Below are 21042 nucleotides of genomic sequence, written 5' to 3' on the forward strand. Positions count from 1 at the left end.
CTGCCAGGATGAGGAGTTGCCCAGAGGAGGGTGTTTCACATTGAAAGTGATACGGCCATTTCCGCGTTGTGATGTCAAAAATGGGGCAGGGAGCGGGGACAGGCCGACAGCAGAACTCTGCAGCAGATGGAAGGAGAGCAGTTTGCAAAAATCCCTTCCCTTCAAAGAATCCTCACAGTGTGGAAGCAGGCCACTCGGCCCAACAAGTCCAAACCAACGTTCTGAAGAGTAACCCACTCATACCCCTCCCCTTATTGCCCTACGTTTATCCCAGAGTAATACACTGAACTTACACATCCCTGGACACTATGGAGGGAATTTAGCATGGCCAATCCACCCTTGAAGATATGGATCCCAGGTGGGACCCCTCCGTCTCGAGATTGGTCAAAAAACGAACGGAATGCGGACTGCACAAAGCAAAGTTATCAGTTTAATAAAGCAAGGCAGTCTGAACCAATTCTGTCCAGCAACACAGAAGTTAAAGCTTCTGAACTCGAGGGGAAATTGCAGAATTACTTTCGAAAAAAAACATGTAAACGATGTGTAATTTAAGAGACAGCACAGCCTTAAAAGACCAATCAAATGTAATAAGGTGACATGTTTGACAGCAGGTTAGTCCAACATTTCCTCGGAAACAGATTGTTTTACTCTCAAAATCATCCCGTGTTTGCTAGTTCAAGGTTAGTTCGAACACCAAATTCATATGATTCATATTATTAAACTCCATTGTTTTCTTTTCTCCAAAGCTAACCAACTCAGCAAAGCAGCAATTCAAGTTCACAGTATCAAATCATAACCTGAAGCAATTTTAAATTGAAAAGCCATTTTGTGGTTCATAAAAACCTACATACACCTGTTGCTCCTAACAACAGCCTAAATTCAAATTTTAAATTCTCATCTCCCCCTGGGTTCATCTCCATCATTGCAAGCTCATCAGACGAGCCCCTTGCAAGCCGGGGTGGGAGGGGGAATGATAAAGATCGAACTTGCCCTGCTGTGTGGACTTGCCATTGCCAGCATTGGTGCACAAGAAGGGACAGTTTACCTGTGCGATCCTGAGCAACCAGAGACTGTGCACCAACTATGCCAGGAACATGTCCTCGTCTGCTGAGGGACTGAACATTACCAAGAATGACTATTGCAGTGGTCAGAGATTGAACAGTTCATTTACAGAACAAGTCTAAATGGTCTTTACCCTGGAAAGGTGTTGTGTGCCAGTTTGATACCAGTTGTGCTATGAGCTACCCTGGTAAGCCTTGCCCCATCCAAATAGGTCACACCACAAAAGAGAAGATAGGGAAATGTTATCTTTCAGTCACAATTTGTTTCTTCAAAGTCACAATAGAATATTTGGCAGGGATGAAGTGGTCTGTTATGTGCTGACTTCAGCAAAAGACTCTTTGACCCCTACTGGCACCAATGTCTTCCCAATTATGGGATGGGTGGAACTGTTCTGAGACAATAACCGCATCTCTTACCAAAAGACCTATCTATTGAACAGCCTCAAGGAAGTCACAAAGGCAGGCATGCCTCTTATTGGCAAGGTCCCTCCCTTACCTACACTAAACCTGGTTATTATTTTGAATAAAGTAAGTACTCCTCGTGCTGTAACTGTAGGAATATAGGCTCCCCTGAGTTTTGCATAGAGTGGAAGAATCCAAAAGCTCTACAAAACAGTAATATCACTCTTTGGGATATGCAGCACTCAGTGACTTTTTTGTGTAGGAGGATTTTCAGGAGTTACTAGCCATCAAAACCGTACTTATATCGTTTGTGGTCTCGCCATTTTGGGTAATGAGACAACTGCTGCTTTATTGAGACCAGGATTTAAAATTTGAATTTAGGTTGTTGTGAGGAGCAACAGGTGTATGTAGGTTTTTATTAACCACAAAATGGCATTTCAATTTTAAATAATATTTTAAAATAAATATAACAAAATGGCTTCAGGTTATGATTCGACATTGAACTTGAATTGCTGCTTTGCTGAGTTGGTTGGATTTAGAAATAAAAGAGAACAATGGAGTTTGCATAATATGAATCATAAGTAATTTGGTATTCGAACTAATCTTGAACTAACAAGCACGGGACGATTTTGCGTGTAAAACAATGTTTCCCAGGAAATATCATAGGACTAACCTGCTGTCAATCATGTTACCTTATTACATTTTATTGGTCTTTTCTTGTAATTCAGGCTGTGCTGTCACAAAAATAAATAATGCGCAATTTTAAAATGTAATTGTGTAATTTTGCCACGGAACACAGAAGCTTTTAACCTGTGTTGCTGGACAAATCTGTGCTAGGCTGCCTTATGTCATTAACCTGATAACCTTGCTTTAAATAGACCGTACTCCTGGTGATTCTTTTGACCGATCTCGGATCGAGAGAGCCGATTGAGGGGGTCCAGACCTTCACCCTAACCTGCAGAACCCCGAACACTATGGATACACTTACCTCGGCCAATCCACTCTAACCTGCACATCTCTGGACACTGGGGGTAAATTAGCATGGTCAACATACACTAACAAGAACATCCTTGGGCATTATCAGTAATTTAGCATGGCTGAACCCCCCCTAACCTGCACATCGCTGGACAGTCTGGGGAATTAAGCTCGGCCAAGGCCGAGGTTACCACGAGGTTGGAATTCTCTCCCAGAAATGACAGTTGATGGTGCCCTCACCAAGATGGCCGCCCGCGCTCCCCGTCCCAAGACAACATGCGCCTGACCCTCACAAAGATGGCGGCCGGTTGCCCGGGCAACCCGAGAGCGCCTTCGTCGGTGAAGTAAACACTGGGCCTGTGGTGATTTTATTGGAGGCCTCAGTCCTCCCCCTAGGAGTTTATAAACTCCCCAGTCTCCCTCCTCCCGCGGTTCCCAATCCTACCCTGTCTCACTGTCTCCTCTCCCCGGGGGCAGGAGCCAGGTCTTGCCGCTCGGGCCTGGCGACCTCCCCGGGATGTTTCTGAAACCTGGTCCTGTTCTGAAGGAGGATCACCGGGACCCGAAATGATTTCTCTCGGCACGAGCTGCCGGACCTGCTCAGCTTTTCCAGCGGTTCTTATTCCTTCAGCCACCGGCACCATTCTGCTCCCACACTCAGTAACACCGCCTCAGTCCCTCTGTAGGACCTGCACTGCACATGCGCCAGCTCACAAGGGGCGGGGCCCAGGTATGTGACGTCTCCTGGGTTGAGGGGGCGTGGTTGGGGAGGCAACCAAACAATCGGTGACGATGGGGGCGGGGCGATCGTTTTGCCGGCCCCCAGCCTCCAGAAAGGGGCGATTTCAAAAAGTTTCAACGTAGTGTGGTTTTTTTTTAACTTTTCAGCCTGTTGTGAAATGTTACTCTGGACCTCTGGAAGGGTCAAACATTAGGAAAGTTTCAAACAGAAATAGAGGGATATTAAAAAATATAAACAAAAATAGGTAAGTTAACTTACAAAAGAGACCTCACACTAAATATCAAAAAGGACAGTGAAAGCTTCTGTTGGTATGCTCATGGGAACAGAGTCGCTGAGCTAAGTGTGGTACCTTGGAAGATGAAAACTGTGAGTTCATGGGGGAACATTGAAGTGGCAGAGATGATCTCAATTTTCATGTTGGCAGACAACAGAACTATTCCTATTAGAATTGGCAAGTCAGAGGCTGTAGAAAGGGTAGAACCTAAACAATCAACGTTGAGAGGGTAAAGGTACACAGGAAACTATTTGGATTGAGGACAGACAAGTCCACTGGTGCTGATGGCCTACACCCTGGCTCCTGAAGGAAGTGGCAGCAGAGATAGTGAACTCATTAGTTACAATATTCCAAAAACCTCTTAACATGGGAAAGATTCATTGCGTTTATTTAAGACTGATATATATATATATGTTCCTGATTGTCAAGGGGATCAAAGGGTACGGGAAGAAAGCTGGAGAATGGAGTTGAGAAACATCTCAGCCATGATTGAATGGTGGAGCAGACTCGATGGACTGAATGGCCTAATTTCTGCCCCTGTGTCGTATGATCTTATGGTTCCATTGGATTGGAAAAATGCTAATGTAACACCTGTATTCAGAATGGGAGGGAGGCCATATGTGGGAAATTGCAGACCAGCTCGTTGAACATTTGTTATAGAGTCATAGAGATGTGCAGCACGGAAACAGACTCTTCAGTCCAACTTGACCATGTCAAAAGATATCCTAACCTAATCTAGTCCCATTTGCCAGCATTTGACTCATATCCCTCTAAACCCTTCCTATTCATTTACCCATCCAGATGCCCGTGAAATGCTGTAATTGTACCAGCCTCCACCACTTCATCTGGCAGCTCATTCCATACAAGCACACCCTCTACATGAAAACGTTGCCCCTTAGGTCCCTTTCACACCTTTCCCCTCTCATCCTAAATCTATTCCGACTAGTTCTGGACTCCCCCACCCCATTGAAAAGACCTTGTCTATTTATCCTATCCATGCCTCTCATTGTTTTATAAACCTCCATAAGGTCACCCCTCACCCTCCGAACCTCCAGGGAAAACAGCCCCTGCCTATTAAGCCTCTCCCAAATACTCCAACTCTGGAAAGATCAGTGTAAGTCTTTTCTGAACCTTTCAAGGGACAAGGCAGGAAAATGGGGGTGATGAGCAGTCTTGATCGAATGACGAAGCAGACTTGATGGGCTGAATGGCCTAATTCTGCTCCTATATTTGTGAACTTTTGAACTCTGGAGCAGGCAGGACTTGAACCCGATCCAGGGTTAGGGTCACTACCTCTGTGTAACAAGACATCCAGAAAAATATCAAATCCTCCCCATCGGGGAATTGCACCCCCAGTCTCCTGAGTCACAGATGGGGATACTAACCACTACACTACCGAGGATGCTGGACAGTTGCAAGATGATGGGGATAGGGGTGGAGAATAGGTGGGTGTTTCAGGAACTATTATAGACATGAAAGTGTGAATGGCATCTTTATGTACTGTGTAAAAACAAGGACTGCAGATGCTGGAAACCAGAATCTAGATTAGAGTAGTGCTGGAAAAGCACAGCAGGTCAGCAGCATCCGAGGAGCAGGACTAAGCCAGCCAATGATCTGACCTGTGCCACACAAGCACAGTCCCCCTGGAGTGTTACCAGAAGTATGTTCAGGCTGTAGGAAGAGATCCAATTCCCAGTTTGACCTGGAATGTAATCCCCACAGACACACAGGGAGTGGTGATCCACTTGCTCCACATGTGGGAAGGGATTCACTGAGTCATTCAAACTCAAACACATCATTGACTTCCTACTGGACAGAAAGGATTAAACTTCTCAGCAACAACCGCTTTAAAAAAAGTTTCATTTTTATAGTCCTAGCGAGAATCACACTTTCTCAAACTGTGGGACAATCCTAGTGATGTTGAGAGACCAGGTTTGGAATGCATGGCCACCCAGGTAACAATGGTTGCTATGGGGCTCACAGTGATGACTGAGGGGCCTTTAGATGCTCGGTTGTTTCTGTGTTGTTGATGAGGCTTGGCCTCATGGGCTGCTCTCTGAAGTCAGATTCAAAATAAGTTTTGAAAATGATGAGAAAAATCATACCCAGAAAAGACAGTGAAAAACTGTTCACCATGTTAAAAGCATTGAGAATAAGAATGCAGATTTCAAATCCATTACAAGGAAGAAAATGTGATGTGAGAAAGAAATTTCACACAGTGAGTAAATAGATCTGGAAGACATCGCATGGAGCAGTTGTTGAAGCAGATTCAGGTAAGAGCATCGGAAAATTATTTGATGACAAGCAATGTACCAGTTTCCAAGGAAATGTCAGGAAAATGGCACAACATCAGAAAGCTCATTGAGATCGCTGCATGGACACGATGGGCTGAATGGCCTGCTTCTGTGATTTAGTAATTCAGTGGTTCATAATTGCTTATCAGGTCTTCGTCAGTTGTGAACGTCAAGCTAACATCTGCTATTTTGTATGGTCAATCAGATTGATGTTTTATAACTGCAGGGATTGGGACTAGGACCCCAGGTATTCACAGTATGTGCCAATGATTTAGATGAGGGAACAAATTGGAATATATCACAAATTGCAGATGACACGAAGCTGGGTGGAAGGGTGAGCTGTGAGGAGGATACAATGTTATTTGGACAGTCTGAGTGAGTGGGCAAATGTATGTCAGATGCAGTTAGTGTGGATAAACGTGAGGTTATCCACTTTTCTAGCAAAAATAGAAAAGCAAATTATTTGAATAACTGTAACCTGGGAGATGGGAAGGTTCACCAAGAACTAATCCAAGATGGAGGACCGGAAAATTTGTGGCTGTCAGAGCTGCTCCTTTTTTGAGGTATTTTCAGTGTTGGAGGCGATTTCCTTGAATTCCAGGAGCAGCAATTAATGTTTTATATGCTGATGCATTGTTTTGGAACTTTAGAGTAAAAACATCAACACAATAGCACTTTCAAAATGGAGAAAGACATCCAAAGGCAGCAATCACATGGTCTGTAAGGGAGAGAGAGAGAGAGAGAGAAAGAAACGTATACTACTAACGGATACAGCAGTGAATCTGCATAGTTACTGCCTTTGCTGTTTGAAATCATGTATCTCTGGACATCTTGGAAAAATTAACAAACAGCAAAATTCACAGCTGATCTTGGATGTACATGTGGAGGAGAGCTCACAGCACAGGAACAGATCAGTGCAGAGTTTTTAACGTGTAACCTTGCCGTACGTCTGCAGTAGTGAATAGAGTGGGTTCTTTCTTGATTATATGTTTTGAGATTTTAGAAGTTCACCAGCGAGTCCACAACAGGGAATGGCTAATCACCTGCTCCAGGCACAGGAAGGGATTCATCAATTCTTCCAGCCTGCAGACGCACTCGGGGTCCACACCAGGCACAGCATGCTCACCTGCTCTCAGTGTGGGAAGGGCATCACCCCCTCCTCCCACCTGCGGAGGCACCAGTGAGTTCATGTGCCATCACAGGGTGATTGAAGGAACAAGGGCCGAGTGCCATTATCGACTGGACTATCAACCCAGTTCTGGGGACTCCTCGGGACTCCTGGGTTTGAATCCCGCCACAGCAGATGGCGGAATTGGAATTCAGTCAGAAATCTGGAGTTCAGAATCTAATGATGAAATCATTTTCTGGGGAAAGAAAACCCTCTGATTCACTCATGTTAGAGTCTGTCTGCAACCCAATCTTGAGTCAGATTGGTTCTGTTTCCAAAGTAAGGATTTATAACATGTCACATGGATTGACTGCCTGAAGATTGTGTGCTTTTTGAGCAAAATATAATGTATCTGCAAATAAAATTCTGCAATTGCAATTTCACCCCATAAACTGATGTGTGTGCATGCATGAGAGCGTGTGTGTTTGTGCATAAGAGCATGTGTTTGCATTCGATCATGCTTGGTAACGTGTGTGAGTAATGGGTTACAAGCCAGTATGAGTGGGGTCACTTATAGTGTGACATGAAACCAAGGTCCCTGTTGAGGCCATCCTCATGGGTTCCGTACTTGGCTATCAGTTATACAACACACATTGGAGAGGGCAGGGTGGGGCCTGTCTTTCAATTTGCAGAAGGTGGGAGGCTCTGGATGCTGTGATCCAGGGCAAACACATCCTGGAGGACATTCGTTCAGAGAGATGGAGCTGGAAGCCAGGCTGCAGACATGTTGAGGGTAAAGTGGGAAAGTTAACCAGGCACTTTATTCTGGGAGATTGTCATTCCCGTCTGGAGAGAGCCTTTTGTTTGCATCAGTGGACAGGGTCAGGAGGGTGTAAGTGCAGGTCTGCCAGGTAAAGGGGATCTGAGAGAGGGCTGCAGGTGGGAGGAGCTAACTGGTTGGGCAGTGGGAGTAAAAACAACATTGGGGAGAGGGAGGTGGTGGTAAGGGACAGAACAGTGACAGGGATGGTCTCCGTTCTCTGCAGTTGTCAGCAGGAGCACAGATGGCATTGGTGTCTGCTTGGTGCCAGGATTTAGGAACCGATGTACTCAGGGCTGGAGAAGGTTGCAGTGGGTGTGGTCCAACAATGTCAGGAGGAGAGACCCTCTGCTGAGGGCACATGAGAAGTTAGAAACTACTAGGACAAAGCAGAACATCAAAGCTCCGGGCAGCACGGTGGCTCAGTGGTTCGTACCAATGACTCACAATGTCAGGGACCTGGGATCGGTCCCACTCTTGAGCAGCTGTCTGTGTGGACTTTAACACGTTCTCACCCTTCTATCTGCATGAGTTAACTCTGGGTGCAGTTCAGGGTGGATCAGCCGTGCTAAAGTGTCCACATATGTGCAACTGAGCATCCGTTAACCATGGGGAACTGCAGGAAAAACGGGTGGGTCTGGATGGGATACTATTTGGGAGGTCAGTCTGAATTTTATGGGCCAAATGGCCTGTCAGGATTATATGATTCTACTGCATTAGCCAAGCATCTATTGAGAAACAATTGCCTCAGGTCTGCTGTGGGTGGAGTGGGTTCCAATCCATGAGACACTGACACCAGTCCTGAGGAAGGTGAGATTTGTGCTGTCAGTCTCCCAAACTTTTGGTCCCCGTCCATTCTCTCTCCTCACACTCTGCACCTACCAATTCTCTATGCTCAGCCGCCTTCTCTCTCTTCCCCTCATTTTCTGCACTCCACCCTCTGTCCCCTGTCATTTTCTCTCTCTCTCGCTCTACCCCCACGCCCATGTCCATTCTCCCTCCCTTCTCCCATACTTTCTCGTGCCCTCTTTGGTTGCTGTATCTCTTTGTCAGGAAAGAGAGAGAATCGATAGTGATGACTCTACCTGGAAGACAGGGGTGCACAAGAAATGGCTGATCTTTAAAATTAAGAACAGCTAAAATGATAGATTCAGAAACATTGTTAACATCTAAAAGCATATTAATTTATTTTTTAAAAAGCTGTAGTCATGTTTCTGAAACTTGCATTGAAATAGACGCATAGAGTCATACAGCACAGAAACAGATCCTTCAGTCCAACTCGCCCATGCCCTCCAGATCTCCTAAATTGATCTAGTGACCCATTTGACAGCATTTCGCCCATATCTCTCTCACACCTTCCTATTCAGATACCCATCCTGACCCCGATCCCTTTCAAATGTTGTAATTGTACCAGCCTCCACCACTTCCTCTGGGCAGCTCATTCCATACACACACCACACTCTACATGAAAGTTACCCCTTAGGACCGTTTTAAATCTTTCCCCTCTCACCCTTAACCTATGCCGCTAGTTTTGGACTTCCTCTATCCTGGGGAAAAGACATACAAAGCCGGACGAAATTCAAAAGGAATAAAATGTCGAGCCACAGGGAAAAATAAAATTGTGGCTGCAGCTTTTTTTTCTCCTTTTGACATTTGGATGCTTAAAATCTGTCAGTCAAGCCAGCACCTCCACAGAGCATACTGCGCATGCTTCTCGGTGTCAGCGACAACTGCGCATGTACTGTGGTGTCAGTAGCAACAACTGCGCATGTACTGCGGTGTCAGCAGCAACAACTGCGCATGTACTGCGGTGTCAGCAAAAGCACTGAGCATGCTCGTCGCTGTCCACGGAAACGGCACTTGACTTCCTCCTGAAAGACCAATGGTGAGACCCGGAGGACCGGAAGGAGCCTGGTCCTCCTGCCATTCAGAACAGCCTCTTTGTCTGAACGCGGAAGTTGGGTCGTGAGTTTCTCAAGATGCGGTTGTCTCTCTCTTTGAATGAAGATTGAGCTTCACCCCAGACTGCGACTCTGTCCAACATCTGTGGGTACGGCACTCTTTTCTTTCTGACCCACTTTTTCGTTCTGGGATTCAGTTGCTGACTTGCACGAACTGAAGGGAAATGGAGTGAATCCAGGGAGGGGACAGACTTTGGAAAAGTTGGTCCACGTCTGTGTCTCAATTGGCAAACGCACAACAAATACAGTACCACAATGTAAAGTTAAAGCCTATTGCTTTAAAAAAAAGCAGAAAGGAGGTGCATGGTTTAAATGATAATATATTGGTATGTGGAGAAAGTGAGGACTGCAGATGCTGGAGATCAGAGTCAAGTGTGGTGCTTGAAAAGCACAGCAGGTCAGGCAGCATCCGAGGAGCAGGAGAGTCGATGCTTTGGGCACGAGCCCTTCATCAGGAATGATGTGTGGATGTACAAAGGGTCCTCAGCGTCCTTCTGCACCAATTGTCAGACAGATGCAGCAAGCAGTCAGCAAGGCAATAGGAATTGCGTTCAAAAATGGGGTTGACTTCCTGCAGTTGGGGTGGGGTGGGGTGGGAATGGAGGGGGTGGTCATTGAATATATTCAAGGCTGAGGTTATCTGACTTTTGAACAACAAAGAAGTGGATGGTTATCGGGGAAGGCAAGAAAATGGTTTTGAGACCATTACAGAATCATACAGCACAGAAATAGACCCTTCAGTCCAACTATACTATGTTCGGATGCTAAACTAATCCCATCTGCCAGTGTTTGGCCCATATCCCTCTGTCACAAAGCTGGTCCTTTTTCTAAAAGCTGGTATTTCTTCTCAAGGATACCGTGTCCTTGGGTTTTTTCAGAGGGGTGGTAAAACGGCCCTGGACTCCAAAATGGATGGTATTTTTACAGAAATGAAAAGGGTATCGGTCGGCTTTTTTGTTTACACGTCAACAGATGAGACTTTAGGCCCAAACATTTATGTTTTCGAAGTGACCTGCATATTGAAAGACAAGTGATCTGTTGTGAAAGCTGAGGCCTTGTTTGAGTGAGCTCAGCAGTGGACTGTGTGGAGAAAGGAACAGCATAATTAAGTCTAGTTTAGACAGACTGACTTCTGTGAGTATTCTATATTCTGTTCTTTGTGTTTCATTCTGTATTCTTGTGAATACATTTATCTGTTTTATATCCTGGTAGTCAACCTAGCTAACTTTGGGTAATTTTCACTGTACACTGACTGAAACAAATAGCAAAGTTATGGTCTGCGCTGCCTGCTTAAGAATGTTTTGAGTGGTCTGGCCTAGTCCATAACACCTCCAAACCTTTCCCATTCATGTCCTTATCCAAATGTCTTTTAAACGTTGTAACTGTACCTGCATCCCCGCTTCCTCTGGACATTCATTCCACATACGAACCATTCTCTATGGGAAAACAAAGGTGTCCCTCCTGTCTTTTTAAAATCTTTCTCCACTCACCTTCAAAATTTGCTCCCTAACCTTGAAACCCCCACTCTAAGGAAAGGAAACCCATCATTCACCTCATCTCTCCCCCTCATGACTTTATAAAGCTTGATAAGATCACCCCTCAACCTGCTATGCTCCAGTGAAAAAGGTCCCAGCCTATCCACCGAGATGTAGGTATATTCATATCCAGTTCAATGTTGGTGCAGGCTTGAAAGACCAAATGGCCGACTCTTGCTCCCAGTTCTCTCACTATGTCCAGGACAGCAAGAGACCATAAGACCTAGGGGCAGAAATTAGGCCATTCAGCCAATCGGGTGTGCTCCACCATTCAATCATGGCTGACAAGTTTCTCAACCCCATTCTCTTGCTTTCTCCCCGCAACCCTCAATATCCTTGATACACAAGAACCTATTTATCTCTGTCTTGAATATACTCAGTGACTTGCCCAACACCGTCTCTGTGGCAATGAATTCCATAGGTTTCACACTCTCTGGCTACAAAGGTTTCCCCTTTATCTACGTTCTAAAAGGTCTTCCCTTTACTCTAAGGCTGTGCCCTTGGGACCTAGTCTCTCCTACCAATGGAAACATCTCCCCAACATCCACCCTGTCCAGGCCAGTCAGTATTCTGTATGTTTCAATTAGATCCCCCAAGCGTGGGCTGTAAATCAGCGTAAACCAGACCCTTCAGGATGAGGTACAGCACGGATTAGGTTCAGCACGGATTAGGTTCAGCAAAGTGAGAATGGAGGGAGAGTGTGGGGATGGAGATTTTCAGTGTTTAGGAAATAAGAGAGGAAAGAAAGTTCAATCTAAATTAGAATTGAATGGATGGGCTGATGGGTCGTGGAGTGTCAGATAAAGTTTCATTTAGATAAATGTGAGGTGTTGCATTTTGGAAAGGCACATCAGGGCAGGATTTACACACTGGCTGTGGAGAGTGTTCCTGCATCAAGAAACCATGGAGTGCAGATTTGTAGTTCTGTGAAAGTGGAGTCACAGGTAGACACGGTAGTGAAGAAGGCGTTTGGTGGCACTTGCCTTTATTGAGCAGAGCATTGAATACAGGAGTTGGGAGTCATGTTATGGCTGTACATGACATTAGTTAGGGCACTTTTGGAATACTGCATTCAGTTCTGGTCTCCTATGTTAGAAAGATGTTGTGAAACTTTAAAAGAGTTTGGAAATGATTTACAAGGCTGTTGCCAGAGTTGGAGAGTTTGAGTTATAGGGAGAGGCTGAAAAGACTGCGGCTGTTTTCCCTGGAGCGTAGGAGGCTGAGAGATGACCTTATAGAGGTTTATAAGGGGCATGGATAGGAGTCCAAAATGAGGGAGAGAGAAAAAGAAATTTACATTGCAGTGCATCTGGGAAAGGTTAATGAACAGCAAAATTCACAGCTGACCATGGAGGAACCTGTGTGGGGGAGCTCACAGAACAGGAACAGAGAAGTGTATAGTCTTTAATGTGTAACTTAGCTGTAAGTCTGCAGTCGTGAATGGAGTGGATTCTTTCTTGATTATATGTTTTACTGACATCTGTCTCTTGATTAAATTTTAAAAATATAAACCACAAGTACTGTGTTAGCCCAGAGCACTATTTTAGAGCAAAAAGACGGTGCTATTTTCTGGGTCTGTAGATTGTGAAGGAGCAAAGATTGGCCTTTGTGAGAGTGATATGCTCTTCCTGTCAGATGTGGGAGATTAGGGAGAGTATCCATGTTACTGATGATGATGTCTGCAGTAAGTGTGTTTGCTTGCAAATCCTATTGGATCGCGTGGATAAGTTGCAGCGACAGTTCGAGGTAATGAGGTATTTACAAGACCTGGGTCTATGATGGTTTGGCAATGATAGGATGGGAAAAAAGCCGCAGCTACAATCTGGGAGATGGGTTAACTCCAGGAAAGGTAGGAGGGGTAGGCAGGTAGTGCAGGAGTCTTCTGTGGCTGTCCCCATTTCAAACAAGTCTGCTGTTTTGGAAAATGTAGGGGGTGATGGTCTCTCAGGGAATGTAGCACGAACAGCCAAGTTTCTGGTCTCGAGACATGCTCTCATGCAATGAGGCGAACATCGGGTTCCAAGTGATCAATTGTGATAAGGGGCTCTCTAGTCAGAGGTACAAACTGACGCTTCTGTGGTTAGCAGCGAAAAATCAGAATGGTGTGTCGCCTCCCTGATGCCAGGATCAAGGATGTCTCCGAGAGGGTGCAGAATGTTCTCAAAAGGGAGAGGGACCGGTTGGAGGTCATTGTACACATTGGAACCAATGACATAGGAAGGGAAAAGGATGCGATTCTGAAGGGAAAGTGTAAAAAGTCAGGCACAAATTTAAAACAAAGAGGTCCTAGAGTCAAGAAAAATCTGGATTACTGCCAGTGCTATGAGCTAGTGAGGGTTGGAATAGAGAGGATAGAGCAGATGAACGCATGGCTGAGGAGCTGGTGCATGGGAGAAGGGTTCACATTTTTGGATCATTGGAATCTCTTCTGGAGTAGATGTGACCTGTACAAGAAGGATAGATTGCACCTGAATATTGAAAGAGAGCTAATATACTGGCTGGGAAATTTGCAAGAGCTGCTCGGGAGGAATTAAACTAGCAAGGTGGGTGCGTGGGGAGGTACCCAGGGAAATAGTGAGGAAAGAGATCAATCTGAGACTGGTACAGTTGGGAAAGGGAGTGAGTCAAGCAGTCAGGTCAGGAAGTGACAAAGCAGAGAGCAAGGTAGGACTAACAAATTAAACTGCATTTACTTCATTGCAAGAGGCCGAACAGGGAAGGCAGTTGAACTCAGGGCATAATTAGGAAGATGGGATATGATATCATAGCAATTACAGAAACGTGGCTCAGGGATGGGCAGGACTGGCAGCTTAATGTTCCAGGATACAAATGCTACAGGAAGGATAGAAAGGGAGGCAAGAGATGAGAGGGAGTGGTGTTTTTGATAAGGGATAGTATTCCTGTTGGACTTAAGGAGAATATTCCTAGGAATACATCCAGGAAGGTTATTTGGTTGGAACTGAGAAATAAGGAAGGGATGATCACCTTATTGGGATTGTGTTGTAGACACCCTCATGGTCAGTGGGAAATTGAGAAACAAATTTGTATGGAGATTTGAGTTACCTGTCAGAGTAATAGGATGGTTATTGTTAGGGATTTTAACTTTTCAAACATAGACTGGGATTGCCATAGTGCTACGGGATTAGATGGAGAGCAATTTGTTAGAAACGGACCTAAGGGGCAAGTTTTTCATGCAGAAGGTGGTGTGTGTACAAAGCTGTTAGAGGAAGTGGTGGGTGCTGGTACAATTATGACATTTAAAAGGCATCTGGATAGGTATATGAATAGGAGGGGTTTAGAGGGTTATTGGCCAAATGCTGGCAAATGGAACTAGATTAATTTTGGATATCTGGTCGACATGGATGAGTTGGACCAAAGGGTATGTTTCTGTGCTGTGTCTCTCTCTGACTCTGGCTTGCCACTAACGTTCGCCACATCTCTATGTTCAGTTTCTTTCTGGTGTCGGTGTCAATACCTTATTGTCTCATTCCAACCCCACCACCCCCCGGATTGACAATGCTGACTTTTGTAATCTCTTTTTACAGACTATCTGAAGACGGAAGTTTCAAAATCAACAGCTGATGCTTGACTCTCCTGCTCCTTGGATGCTGCCTGACCTGCTGTGTTTTTCCAGCACAACACTTTTCGATTCTGATCTCCAGCATCTGCAGTCATAATTTTCACATCAATGTCTGACAGTCACTCAATCCATCGGGACAGCAAAGATTTTCAACTATGATTCTGTGAGATGGAGCAATGCTTTTTGGTTCCTGTTTCATAACGTTTTCAGCATCAGTGGGACTGGATGAGAGACCCTACTGTTGCAGTGCACTGAGTGTGGAGCCAGAAACAGTTATACGGCCTGGAAAGAGGAATTCACACCGGGGAGGGGCTGTACACACGTTTGTGTGCAGCTGAAGCTTCAGCCATAGAGAAACCCGAGGAATCCTGCCCCATGGAGAAACCGTGGAAGTGTGGCGACTGTGGGAAATGCTTCAGTTTCCCGTCTGCCCTGGAGACTCATCGGCACAGTCACACCGGGGAGAGACCATAAGACCATAAGACATAGGAGTGGAAGTAAGGCCATTCGGCCCATCGAGTCCACTCCGCCATTCAATCATGGCTGGGCATTTCAACTCCACTTACCCGCATTCTCCCCATAGCCCTTAATTCCTCGACACAACAAAAATCTATCAATCTCTGCCTTGAAGACATTTCGCGTCCCGGCCTCCACTGCACTCTGCGGCAATGAATTCCACAGGCCCACCACTCTCTGGCTGAAGAAATGTCTCCGCATTTCTGTTCTGAATTGACACCCTCTAATTTTAAGGCTGTGTCCACGGGTCCTAGTCTCCTCACCTAACGGAAACAATTTCCTAGTGTCCACCCTTTCCAAGCCATGTATTATCTTGTACATCTCTATTAAGTCTCCCCTTAATCTTCTAAACTCCAATGAATACAATCCCAGGATCCTCAGCCATTCCTCATATGTTAGACCAACCATTCCAGGGATCATCCGTGTGAATCTCCGCTGGACACGTTCCAGTGCCAGTATGTCCTTCCTGAGGTGAGGGGACCAGAAGTACTGGACACAGTACTCCAAATAGGGCCTTTATAAAGTCTCAGTAGCACAACGGTGGTTTTATATTCCAACCCTCTTGAGATAAGTGACCACATTGCATTCACTTTCTTAATCACGGACTCAACCTGCATGTTGACCTTTAGAGAATCCTCGACTAGCATTCCCAGATCCCTTTGTACTTTGGCTTTATGAATTTTCTCACCGTTTAGAAAGTAGTCTATACTTTTATTCTTTTTGCTAAAATGCAAGACCTCGCATTTGTTCACGTTGAATTCCATCAGCCATTTCCTGGACCACTCTCCCAAACTGTCTGGATCCTTCTGTAGCCTCCCCACTTCCTCAGTACTACCTGCCTGTCCACCTAACTTCGTATCATCTGCAAACTTCGCTAGAGTTCCCCCAGTCCCTTCATCCAGATCATTAAGATATAATGCAAACAGCTGTGACCCCAACACTGAACCCTGCGGGACACTGCTCGTCACCGGCTGCCATTCCGAAACCATTCCCCTGCCCAGAGTGCAGGAAGGGCTTTACCAGCTCCTCCAACCTGCTGGCCCACCAGTGGATCCATACTGCGGAGAGTCCATTCTCTTGCCCCGCGTGTGAGAAGAGCTTTGCCCATTCCTCTACCCTCGTGGCCCACCAGCAGGTCCACACTGGGGTGAGATCATTCCCCTGCCCTGAATGCGGGAAGACCTTCAGCAAATCCTCCCACCTGCTGACCCACCGGCGGGGCTACACCGGGGAGAGGCCCTTCATCTGCCCTGAATGTGGGAAGAGATTTAAACGCTCCTCTGACTTGCTGGACCACCAGCGGGTCCACACGGGGGAGAGACCGTTCAGCTGTCCTGAGTGCAGGAAGGGCTTTACCCAGGCCTCCAACCTGCTGAGGCACCTGTGGGTCCACACCGGGGAGAGGCCGTTTGCCTGCCCCAAGTGCAGGCGGAGGTTCACGTCGTCCAGTAACTTGCAGAGACACCGGGGGGGCACCAGCAGATTCCGCTGGTGACGCTGATGTGGGTCACCCCCAGGACTGAACCTCCTGCCTGTTCTGACAGTGGGTGCAGTGGGACCATCAGCGAGCTCTCTTTGTTTTCTGCGAGACAGCACCCCCACATCCCTCCCATCTTCCCCCAACCCCAGGTTGGCTCACGGGCAGCACAGTAGCTCAGTAATTAGTGCCACTGTGTCACATCGCCAGGGACGAGGGTTCGATTCCACCCTCAGGGTGACTGTCTTTGTGAAGTTTGCGCATTCTCCCCCCATGTCTGCAAGGGTTTCCTCTGGGTGCTCCCACAATCCAAACATGAGCAAGTGAATTAGCCAAGCTGAATTGTCCCAGTGTGTTCAGGGATGTGTAGGTGCAGTGTATTGTTTAGGGGGTAATGTAGACTAATAGGGTAGGGGAATGGGTCTGGGTGGGTTACTCTTCAGAGGGTCGGTGTGGACTTGTTGGGTTAAAGGGCCTGTTTCCCTGTAGGATTCTGTGAGCTTTGCTTGCAGTGCTGCTCACTGAGCCCGGGACTGCACGTTCCCACTGAAGTGATTCGCACAAACCTCAAATGGCATCCAAACCAATGTACCAAACTAAAGGGGTAGCCATGGGCACCGACATGGGACCCAGCTATGCCTGCCTCTTTGTCGGGTACGTGGAACAGTCCATTTTCCTTAGCTACACCTGTTCCTCCAGTACATCGATGACCATATTAGTACCACTTCATGCTCTCACAGGAGTTTGAACAGTTCGTCATCTTTATCAACACCTTTCACTCCGACCTCAAATTGACCTGGACCATCTCCCTTTCCAGGACCTCTCCATCTCTGGCTACTGACTAACTGTGGACATCTACTACAAGCCCACCGACTCCCACAGCTAGCTAGATTACGCCTCCTCCCACCCCACCTCCTGTAAAAACTCAATCCCTTATTCCCAATTCCTCCGCCGCATCTGTTCCCAGGATGACCAATCCCATCGTAGAAAATCCCAGAGGGCCTCCTCCTTCCAAGTTCGTAATTTCTCTTCCCACGTGGTTGACAATGCCCTCCAGCACATCTCCTCCACATCCTGCAACACTGCCCTTGAACCCCACCCCTCCCAATGGAACAAGGACAGAACCCACCCCTAACCGTCCTCAACTTCCACCCCACCAACCTCCGGATACATCACATCAGCCTCCGCTCCCTACAAATGGACCCCACCACCAGGTATATTTTTCTCTCCCCACCCCTCCCAGCATTCCACAGAGGCTATTTCCTCTGCGACTCCCTCGCCAGGTCCATGCGCCCACAACCACCCCACACCCCACTCCCAGCCCCTTCCCCACCACCACAGGAAGTGTAAAACATGTGTCCATACCACTCCTCTCACCTCCATCCAAGGCCCCAAAGGATCCTTCCACATCTGACAGAAATTTACCTCGACCTCCACCAGTGTCATCCACTGTATCCATTGCATCCAATGTGGTCTTCTCTACGTCGGAGAGACAGGACGCCAACTTGTGGATTGTTTCAGAGAACCACTCTGGGATCCCCACAAACCGCACCGCCCTGTGGCTGAACACTTCAACTCCCCCTCCCATTCCATCAAGATCATTGAGGTCCTGGGCTGTCTCCATCGCCAAACCCTGACCACCTGACGCCTGGAGGAAGAACACCTCTTATTCCACCTTGGGACCCTGTAACCACATGGGATCAATGTGGAATTCAAAAGTTTCCTCATGTATCCTCCTCCTCCTCCTCCTCTTCCCCCCCCCCCACCTTATCACAGCCCCAAGCCTCCACTCGCCCTCCTGACCTGTCCATCACCTTTCCCATCTATCCGCCCCACCCTCCTCTCCGACCAATCATCTTCATCTGCTTATCGCATTCTCAGCTCCCTTCTCCCCAACACCCCCCCCTTCCATTTATCTCTCAGCGCTCCCGGCCCACAAGCCTCATTGCTGATGAAGGGTTTATGCCCTAAACGTCAATTATCCTGCTCCTTGGATGCTACCGACCTGCTGTGCTTTTCCAGCACCACACTCTCGACTCTGTCCACTGATGTTGTCAGAGATATAGGACCTGCTCCAAACTGATCCACAGTCCAGTTGATGGGACAGGAAACCGCTTCCTTTCTCGAGACAAGTCTCCCGAAGAGAACTTGCTGGCTAACTGATGTACTGAACTTCACAGTGCCCCACTGCTCTCAGTTATCTGGAAGGGGTCCACACATGTGCCTAAGGTGGTGCTTGAGACCTTTAATATCCCTTTGGGATTGATCCCCATTCATTTGAGGCTGTGAAGTCATACAGCCTGGAAACAAACTGTTCAGTACGTGATCCCCAACTAAACTAGTCCCACCTGCCTGCTCCTGGTCCTTATTTGATAGTCATAGTGAAAGAGATGCACAGGACGGAAACAAACCATTTAATCCAACTCATCCATGCTGACCAGATATCCGAATGTAATCCTACCGAAGGATGCAGGATTAAGAGTTCTCTTTGGCAAGAGACGTTAACAAGCTGTAATAATGGACTCAAAGTATGCGATCATTTTCATCTCATATTTTAGAGACATGGTAACGAGATTTAGCCTGTCTACAATAATATATATAAAGAGGAGGGGATCATAACACAGGAAATGGGAAAATGAATAAGGAATGGAAGGGGTGGGGGGGAATGGTAGCGAAAATACAGTGAAATGGGGGGATTTCATTCAAACCTAATTTAGAGGTATGTATGAAAATATAGAGACTGCAGTACTGAACATGACAGTAAAATGTCCCTTTCCGAAAGTAGCATGTGCAAGAAATCAGACAGAGATACATAAAATCCCTACAGTGCAGAAAGAGGCCATTTGTCCCATTGAGCCTGCACTGACACACCAAAGAGCATCCCACCCAGGATCATCCTGTTCTCCTGCAGTTAGTATGACTAATACACATAACCTACACATCACAGAGCAATTTCGCATGGTCAATTTACCGAACCTGCACATCTTTGGTCTGTGGAAGGAAACCCATGCTGACAGGGAGAACATGCAAACTCCAGACAGACACTCACCTGAGGCTGGAATTGAACCTGGGTCCCTTGTGCTTTGAGGTAGCAATGCCAAGCACTGTGCCACCTCAATATGATATAAAATTTAAACAAAAACAAATGCTCTAAACTGCAAATTTGTCCATGTGAAGAACTTACTACAAATGATTTGAAGCAAGATCCATATGAATTGTGTTTTGGGAGAGATCCAGAACATATTTCATTAATGATTGAAAATCTTCGACCTTTGGAATGGTCTGCAAGAGAGAGTGTTGGAGTCAGATTCAATTATGGCATTCAAAAGATAGTTGGATCATTAAACTGAAAAGGAAAGTAATCCGTGTTCGGTGAAGAGTAGCACTGGATACTGTGGTGATTATAATTAGGTCAGTCAGGTGAGTTCCCTTATTGGGGGTGTTCACCTGCTCTTCTTAACATTTCACTTCAATAACCTTCAGATTCCCAATATCTGTCGGGCGCTTTCTCTGTTCAAGTGTCTACTCGAGTGACTCAGTGTCAAATTTTGTTTATGAATTGTTCCTCTGATATCTCATGAGAGGGGCTATGATATTAACAGTGGGATCGAAATAGTTGTGGGTCACAATGTGCTCAAGTGAGAAAGAATAAACTGACCATTCTTAAATATTCATTTTTAAACCATGGAAATAAAATTAATGTTTGGAAAATATACAACTTGTCATGTATTAAGAAGATCAGAAATAGGAATGGGAATAGGTAATTGACTGTTGAGATGCTCTGTCTTTCATCACCATCCATGGCTGATCATTTGTCTGAATTCTCTTTCCTGCACGTTTTGTTTTCCATGTCTTCACCTGATGAAGAGGCTACGCTCCAAGCCCGTGCGATTTCAAATAGACGTGTTGGACTATAGTTGTGTGACTTATGACTGAAAAAAATTGAGTATGTTATTACACAGACTGGAGCAGTGGGATTTAAACCTGAGCCTCAGGGCTCTGTGGGAGACTACAGCTGCATCACAAAAAAAAACCTCTGTAGTAAATAGGTCCTCTTCTGTTGAATGAGAGGAAACACCTTCCCCCTCAACATGAGACATGACCACTGTACCCCCACAGGCCATTACAGTAAATTGAGTCCATCTCCTGTTGAATGAATGAGTGAGAACACCTTCCTCCTGAACCCCTCGAGCCCATTGTAGTAAAGGGGCGGGGACAGTGAAGGGCCTGCGACCTCTCCACCAATCCCAAAGGCTGCGGTCAGTGCGGACTAATCGGAGAGCGACATTCCGGGTTG

General features: G+C 46.3%; 1 long non-coding RNA gene across 1 annotated transcript; it reads left to right on the forward strand.

Moving 5' to 3' along the window:
• The first annotated feature begins 9586 nt into the window (after positions 1–9586).
• Positions 9587–20463, forward strand: LOC140460605 (uncharacterized). Its single transcript, XR_011954234.1, has 2 exons — positions 9587–9726; positions 14718–20463. It is a non-coding gene; the product is annotated as an uncharacterized lncRNA (long non-coding RNA).
• The last annotated feature ends 579 nt before the right edge of the window (positions 20464–21042 follow it).

Source organism: Chiloscyllium punctatum, chromosome 36 (genome assembly GCF_047496795.1).
Source record: "Chiloscyllium punctatum isolate Juve2018m chromosome 36, sChiPun1.3, whole genome shotgun sequence".
NCBI lineage: Eukaryota > Metazoa > Chordata > Chondrichthyes > Orectolobiformes > Hemiscylliidae > Chiloscyllium > Chiloscyllium punctatum.